Source organism: Temnothorax curvispinosus, unplaced genomic scaffold (genome assembly GCF_003070985.1).
Source record: "Temnothorax curvispinosus isolate PA1 unplaced genomic scaffold, ASM307098v1 QBEX01011938.1, whole genome shotgun sequence".
Classification (NCBI taxonomy): Eukaryota; Metazoa; Arthropoda; class Insecta; order Hymenoptera; family Formicidae; genus Temnothorax; species Temnothorax curvispinosus.
The window spans coordinates 1-9,374 of record NW_020221718.1 but is presented as its reverse complement, the minus strand read 5'-3'; the positions used below and the strand labels follow the sequence as shown (position 1 = coordinate 9,374).

General features: G+C 33.3%; 1 pseudogene; it reads left to right on the top strand.

The window, feature by feature from the left end:
• The first annotated feature begins 25 nt into the window (after positions 1-25).
• LOC112461986 lies at positions 26-8,020 on the top strand (annotated as a pseudogene).
• Positions 8,021-9,374: the final 1,354 nt, after the last annotated feature.

Here is a 9,374-nt window from a genome sequence, read left to right as displayed (position 1 = left end):
CTCTGATTGGCTAGCCTCCCACCATATCTCTTTTTCATTACTGTTCCATTCCGCTGTTTCTCTCTTCATCGGGGTGCATCCCTATACTCACTAATCCCCCCCTCCACCCTCGGTGATTGTTCTCAGGCATATGGGGAAACGCCATGGCAACTGAAATTCCCATTACTCCCGGGAAAGATCGATAGCGGGGCTCTAGGTAGACTCGCGCCCAGACCCTTCTGCGCACACCGCCGCGACTCTCCTACTTGTCAGGGCTTCATGGCGGCACGTAGACGTACAACGGCAATACGCACGGCTGTTCCAGTACTTCCAGTCGCCGCTGGCAGCAGAATATAGGCTCTACGCTTCAGCGCCATTTTCAGGACTATATAGTTGCTTCGGCAGGTGAGTTATTACTCCTTACTGGATTCCATGACCACCGCTCTGCTGTCTTAACTTTTTGTTGCATAGTATGTGTTCCATACATCGTATCGTTGAATAAATCTTGAAAAAAGAAATATTTTTTATTTGAATATAATCGTGATATGTCTTCAACCGTTGAGAGCAAACAACTGGAAAATTGAATGGTGGTGGTGTCGTAATAATAACGGAGTTTCATATCCGAAATGAGAAATATTACTTTTATTAAGGTGTACAAAGAGTGACCCCAAAAACATACGTTTTTAAGCCTATTTTGTGGTCCTTGAAATTTGAATCAAATTGCATGCCAAACGCTGCTATGATGGGATCCATAAAAAATATGTATATTTTTAATTTTTATTTATATTAGACTTTTTCGTTAAACAGTAATAAAAGTTTCTTCGATATTGGATCTTGGATTTTATATTTTTACATTTTTACTGGGGGTCAATTATGTATCTTGAAACAAAGTAAAAATTAGAAAAGTGAATAGATTTAAAAGGGAACACCACCCCTGAGATCTAAAAATGATACCTAACTTTGGTATTTCAGGGAAATAATTTATTCAATCGAAAACCTATTATAAGAGCTTTATTATTATGAATCTTAAAATGTAAAAAAAATTATTAAATTTTTTTCATTTTATAAAATGGCGGTGTCTTGGCCACATCGGTGCCGAGCCTCTGCTTTAAATAGACGCTCTTGCGATGAAATCTGTCACACGGTTTGACCTGGAACAAAATACAAAAGATTTTTATTAACTGCACGCCAAAAACTATAGAGAAGTACGTAGAAATTAAAAAAAATATTAAGTTTTGCAAAAATGGTAAACATTTGAAAAAAGTCATTTTCTTTAAAATTTTTTGTGTAAAAATATGTTAATTGCAAAAAAAGTTTTTAAGGTATTGCAAAAATCCTACATACGTATTTTTCTAGTTTTTGGCATGTAGCTAATGAAAATCTTTTGTATTTTGTCCCAGGTCAAACCGTGTAGGTATTGCTGCGACATATAAGTCAGTTGCCCATTCGTGTAGGCGCGCATGGTCGTTCTTAGTTGCATAGGCTTTGGCTACGGTCAACGTGACACTACAAATGCTTCGAAGCATTCCTCTTCTCTTTTCTTTCAATGAAGAAAGAAGGAGGAAAAGAACGCTCCAGAGCATTTGTAGCGTTACGTTGACCGTAGCCTTTGGCGTATTATATATGTGTGATTATAATGGCTCGTCTACAATAGCCGCAACAGTATGCAGTAAGACGTAAGCAGTAAGCTGTTGACTAATGGGATTTTTACAATTCAAGAATAATCGACTGTGGTTGGTCAATAGCTTACTACTCACGTCTTACTGCATACTTTTACGGCTATTGTAGACGAGCCATAATATGCCGAATGAAGCCAATGTAGCTGTGAATGACTATGCGCGCCTGCACGAATGGGCAACCCGTCATGCTGACCTGCATGACGGTGCAACAACCGGAACATCGCGGGAGTATCTAGATGCGGTCACAATATCGCACCATTTTGTAAAATAACAATTTTTTTACGTGCCGATAACACAGTTTCTGTTGAAACAGTAAATTTTTTTTCTTAATTTAAATTGATAATCGATTAAATTTTGATGCTAATAGGCATTCTATTTAAATATTAAATACTATAATGATATTAAATATTAAAAATTACTCTAAGATGACCATTTATGCAAACAAATAAAATCAAACGCCCGTTCCCGCGCGTCAATGTGTGTGTGCTTAATCATGTTTATATTCTACTTTCGGTTAGGCTTCAACGTCCGATTATCGCGCTTTCGAGAATGACTTGACACCTATAAGTAATTGTTTTGCGCTCAACAGCTGTGATCACGTGTTTTATTTGTAATATAGCTCCTAGACGTGTTTGCTTTTGTTTCAGTGGCGATAAGTTCATCACTGTCGGCGACAGAAAGAAGGTCACCAGAAGATGTGACAATGGGATACATCATCGAATACCTCCTGAAAAAGCAACTCACTGTGGTAGAGCAGCATGAGTCCACTCGCACTTGGAGTGATGAAGTTCCCGAACAAAGATACCTTTCACAAACAAGTAATTTCAATACGTTATTTGCTCTTTATAAAATTCATTTCGAGCAGGAAAATTTTATTATTTTTTGTTGTGACAGAGTCTATGTTTTAACTAAGCATTTCTTACATAGTGGAATTTGATTTTGCGATGAATCTCTAGTTAGGTGGTGCTGAAATGCGTTACGCAGCTAATAATTGTTGCTCAATGTTAAGAAAATTTTTTACCTTATTATTAGCACAGTAAAATTAAAACTTCTGCGTTTCACTCATTAGATTAAAAAATTTTTAGTTTAATGTCCAAATATCCATATCGTGATTTAAATAATCTATACACAGAAATAATTTGTTACTATTCCCGGGAAAAAATGATTAGATATAATCATATATAATTATATCTGGTATATATATAATTATATATAATTATATATGTTTTTATATGGGGTCATATGTAATTATACACGGCCACATGTGCAATCAGTGGTCCTACATACAACCAGATATAGCACCATATCTACTTGTATATAAATGTATATAATTTTATGTGAAGCTAGATATAATGATATATGAGTGGTGCATCCTACATATAACAAGATATAGCATTATATACAACTATATATGCAGTCATATATAGCCAGATATATTAATGTGACTAATTTGGCGCTATACACAACCAGAAATAGCGCTTATCTAATCGTATATAAATGTATGTGAAGCCAGATATAATGATATATGAGTAGTGCACCCTACATATAACTAGATATAGCATTATATACAAATATATATATAAAGTCATATTATAGCCAGATATATTAATATGCCTAATCTTGTCCTATGTACAACCAGATATAACACTATATCTGTATAGATATAGATTCGCAAGTCATCATATATACTGTAGATATTTAATCCTAAATTTAAAAATTTATTTGAATCGTTTTTATATATATTATAGATATTAAATTCAAAAATTCGTTACATAATATTATATAATTCAGTATTATAAAATATTACTGCAGGTCATGTGTGCGTACCCGGGAAAAAAATTATATATAATTATATATAAATATACATATATGATTATATATAATGCAATAATATATGAATTTTGTCTCTATATGATCATATATAATTATATATAATCATATATGACTATACATGACCATATATAGTCAATATATATTGGAAAAGAACTGTTAACGATAATAAAGCATTGATAAATTAAGATGTATATTTTTTCAAAAGCTATAGAATCAAAAGTGAAATGATTTATTCCATGCATATATTACAACTTGGCACTGCTTGACATGAGATAATGCCGTGTCTCTTGATACCGTTTTTATACCACTGTCCGTCAAATTTTAAATACGAGAAACGAATCCTATTGAATATATATATATATATATATATATAAAGTTTCACATACATTTTGACATGATTATATATAAGATCATATAATTTATATATAAAGGTCATATAATTATATAAGATCATATAATCATCATATAATTATATAAGATCATATAAATATATAAGATCATATAATTTATATATATTCTTATATATATATATATATAAGAATTAAGCATTTATCCATGTAGATTATATATGATTATATATAACCATATATAAACTTAAATTTGGATTATCCGATAGATGGTATCCAATAGGATTTATTTCTCGTATTTAAAATTTGACAAACAATGGTATAAGAATGGTATCAAGAGACACGGCAGTATCTCACGTCAAGCAGCGCCAAGTTATATGTAAATCACTTCACTTTTGATTCTGGCTTTTGAAAAAAATATACACTTAATTTATCAATGCTTTATTCCTTAATCGAAAAAAGTTAACAGAATTCTTTTTTAATATATATAAAATATTTATTATGTTAGATATAATCACATATGATTTTATATAAAATCAACATTAGATATAATTAGATATAACCACATACAATTATATATAACCATATATGGTTACATAATTATATGTGGTTATATATAATTATATACAATTATATCGGGCCATTTTTTATATCTAATTATATCTAATGTCGATTTTATATAATCATATGTGATTATATCTAATCATTTTTTCTCGGGTTGTATAATGCAAGATAAATGTAATCAATATTAATGTCCGTGACGTATTCTGGACGTATAATAGTACCGTTAAATAGTATGATGATAAATAGTGGAATAATAATAGGATTATTTGAAGCCCACGATGAACCAGATCACGCGTGCACTGTTTGTCTTATTTTACGAAACAATAGTCATTATTTAATCGTATGATTTTCATTTATTATCAGTTCGCAGACACTTCTACTTTAGTAGAAGTAATCGCAGAAATTCGTAATCTGTCGTCGAGATAGGTATTAAGTAAATTGGTCCATGTTTATTATTACAGTCTCTTTTGTATAGCATTGTATATACATGCGTGATGCGTACACGTAAGAGGTGATAAAAGATAAAATAAGAAACTAGAAAGCTTAATATATTAATTTTTGAAATCTGATAAAAATTTTCATTAGAATTAAATCACACTATTACATCAGAATGAAAATCTCTTTTTGAAATATATTGTATATCTTAATATGTTAAATTAAAGATTTTTTTTAACTTGCGGTTCTTTACAAGAAATGATAAATTATTCGTAAATTATTAGCCGATGTATTGTCATATCAAGATCAAAGTACAATATGTGCGAATGATCTGGGTAGCGATATATCACGTAACTTTTTCCTAGAGCGGAAACGTGAAAAGTGAAAAGTTTCATGTAACTATCTCTTTCTATTGGTATTGAATAGAAAGCTTCTCTCTCTCTCTCTCTCTCTCTCTATTCTTAGATTTCGCAAAATACACGCAGAAACAGTGCGTCAAAAACAAATAATATCGCTTTTAAAATTGTACCAGTGACGTTACACAGTTTTGCTGACAATTTTCTGCTGAAGATAGTTTTTCATGGTTTCTATTGAATTAAAGTATTCTTTTTTGTGTTTTCCAGGTCTCTTTCAATTATTCCAAGGGACCTCTAGACGAATGGAATATTCTGAAGATTGATAAAAAGGACGATTCAAAGAGGTAATATTGTTTTGAATTTTATTTTACTTCTATGCACTTCAAATATCTTTTTCACAACATCTTCACGGATAGTTCGACTTTCCATGCCTGTAGAGAGGGGCGAAAGTGGCCAATTTCACGCCACGACAGCATAGCGGGCGGAATAAAGTAACAACTTTCCTCCCTAGGGAAGAAAATTGATACTTTTCACCCGGCATAGCGGGCGAAAGGTATCAATTTTCTTCCCTAGGGAGAAAAGTAAGCCCTGGCGTGAAATTGGCCACTCTCGCCCCTCTCTAGGCATGGAAGTCGAACTTTCCGTAAAAGTGTTGTGAAAAATATCGTGTGCACCTCGGGTTGAAAGCATTTTCAGCAGACTCGTGTGATTTGTCGCTCTCGCCTTCGACTCGGGCGGCAAATTTCACACTCGTCTGAAAAATCCTGCTTTCTCCCCTTGGTGCACAATATACTATTGAAATACGTGAAATCATATTTTGTAGACATAAAGGATACTAGGGCAAGATGGCATACTTTTTGCATTTTATTTTATTGTACTTTTCTAAAAGTATACAAACTAAAGTATAATAATGGTAATAATGATGACAGTTTCGCGATGTTCATGCGACAGTTTCATGCGTTGTTCATATAAGAAAACTTATATAAGGAACTTATAGGGGTGGATTCCATCGTTGGATGTGTTAGGTTCTCGGTTCTAAAGTTTTGGATTGGTCGGATTTTTCCTACACATATGATGTAGATTATAGTTTTGTGATTATTCATTGGTGAGCTCGACGTGGAAATAGCACCGCCTATCGTATGATTTTGGTTTTCCGCTTATCTATTAATTAAGGCAAGTTAAACGTAAAATCGTCATCGTTTTTGACGCAGATTTCGATTTTACGGTTGCCTATAGCGAGTTTGACGTTGAGTCTTTACCATCCTGTTTTTGAAAGAGCGAGCTATTGTTCCTTCCAGTGACTTATCGCGTTTATTTTTATTAGCTGTTAATAAACGTGGATTTTTAGCTCAAGTCGGAATCCTACGTTTCCAAGATAACAGAGGTGTTTACACGATTCGGAACAAATAGAAATTTTCCGTTTCTCTGTGTTTATTAGCAGATATTACAGAAATTTTGACCTTACACCACGCGTCATGGACTCCGTTTTATTAATGGGACAATATTATCCAGATAATATTTCTGTTGCCCATCTGGACCGATTTATTATCAAGGATTTTCTTCGGCGTACAGCGGTGCCAAACTTATTGTGTCGCAAATCTGACAAGTAAATGAACTTTGTCCTGTTTAATTTGTCTGTTTGAATTTACCTATCTGGAAAGTTTCTCATGACCTCTTACGATTTTTCACATTTATATGAAATAAACATCCGAAAAACCAGTGTCATAGTACGTTGGATAATCGTTGGTCCACGGTTTATTTTTGTTTTTTATCTGAAAGATAATTTTGTTATGTTTCCGCGAAAAAAGAAATCATAGAGTTCACAGGACAGTAACAATAGAATAGAGATTTACTAATAGAAATTAATATGCTTAATATGAATATTATACAAGTAATTAATAGATATTAATTTAAATAAATGGCGAAGGAATGGACTCAGTTTAAACATATTATTGCACTTGTAAAAATGGAGCTTGCACTGTTGGGTGCTGTACATAACTCCTGGCACATACAAGCTGGGGAGCTAAAATTATTTTTTCGGGAACACACTTATTAAAACCTACACACTGATGTGCATATCATAGGTGGACGCCACATGGCTCAAATCTGGACACAGTTTTTACATAATTCATAGCATGTCAAGTACAAAAGTTTTTATATTTATTAATCGAATATTGTATATATTAATTGAAACTTAAAATATTGTAGTTAAGTTAATAACAGGTTTTGTATTCTCGTTAACATATATCTACATTTCTTTTTGTTTCAGATTTAAATCTATCCATTGTCATCTGTTTCTACATGTTCCTTATTACCTGCACAGATGATGAAGATTGCACGACGAATGTGTAACTGAAGACAGTTGGAGAACACTGACCTCTTGTTGTTAGGGAAAATAGAGAAGAAAATGTAAGGTCTTATAAAGAGAACAAAGCAAAATTTATTCTCAATTGCGGAGAAAACGGAAGATCAACGTACGGTAAGAAGCATAATTGCGTTAATAACAAGATATTGTGAAAAAATTATTATTTATTTTTACACATAATAAGGTGTAAAAATGAAGGAAATTAGCGAATTCCGTTGGCTACATTGCGCATTTAGGCACAGAATTCATTACATGTCATTATATTGACACATGTAATGCGTACACGAATTGCGAGGCATTCATCAAAAGAACGTAAAACAAGGGTGAAATGAATTACATTTAACCCTAACTCGCCACATTCCGGTCCTGTGGACAGCTAAACGTTTTTTCGGTTTTTTAGTTTTCACATTTTTTTTTAACAGGTTTAGTTTAAACTTAAATTATTTTCTGGATCAAATATTATCATAAACATTTTATTTAGACTCTGTATTTCTAATTCTTACATTAAAAGCTTAAAAATATTAATTATAATGAAAATGACAATGCGATAAAGTCGGGCGGTCTTACGGACCGGAGTGTGGCAAATTAAAAACTTGAAAATAAGTGTGGCTAACTAGGGTTAAAATGTTTTGCTTGATCATAAAATTCCATGTGATGACTCACTGAAATTTACATGGAACGTTAATATCTTATTTTTGTCTAAATATCTATACTATAAAACATTATGTGTATTGTATATGGTCACAGAATACTGAAACAATTTCTTGATGTTATAAGTAATTTTCTGTCAAATGTTTCGTGAGATTATTCAATCTTGCGTGAAAGATCGATAAACAGCTGGTACAGCCTTAAAATAATTAAAATAATACACATAACAAGCATTTTCCCGGTTGGCTCCTGTCTTCTGTAAAACTGGATATACACTTAACGAACGAACAGCGAACGCGAACGTTCGGACATTCGCGTTTGTGTTCCTAGGTTGTTTGTTCTTTTTTTCGGTTGCATCAGAATTCGACCAGATTCGGTGTTTTCTGCATGTAACAATTTGATATTTTTGATTATATCTGTTGAATAATGACAACGAACGTTTGCGTTCGCTGTTCGTTCGCTAAGTGTATACCTAGTTTAACAAAGGCATACGCCAGTGATAAGTGATAAAAGGAGGCAATCACTCTAACTCCAAGATACTCGGGAATTGTGGACTGATGACCCGCATTCCTTAAATCTAAGGTATTCTTACGTTACTCCTAAAATATAACGTATTTTATACAACAGCATAGCTAATTTGGTGTGGCTAAATGCTTACTGCTTAAAACGCGGTACATTCGTTGAAGTATTGGTGTCGAGGAATGATGACGTCGACACCGCGGTGCAATGGCGGGCATATGTGGGGCTTATGTCCGCCATTCATATTTACATTTATAACAATATGTTATAAATGTTTGTATTCTTTCCTGCTTATGTGTGGCAGTGTGGTCTTGTGGTAAAGTGCCAGACTCTTAATCCCGAGGAACCGGGTTCGAGTCCACCTGATCACAGGAATTTTTATATTCCAAACTGCACCCCCCGCACGAGTGGGGCTCGTGCGGAGAAACTGGGCTATCTTTCGGAGGAGACATTAAGGATCGACAGGAGTAACACTACCGACCTCTGTCGGGTTGCTTAGCTGCGAGTCCGTATTTTATTTATTATAAATTTTTTAAGAGTTAAAATGGAAAATCCGGCTATGTACCGGGTTGCGGCTGATATTACTGATTAAAACGAGTATAAGTTTAATAAGATTTGTTAATTAATTTGGCTAAAATTTGGGAAAAAC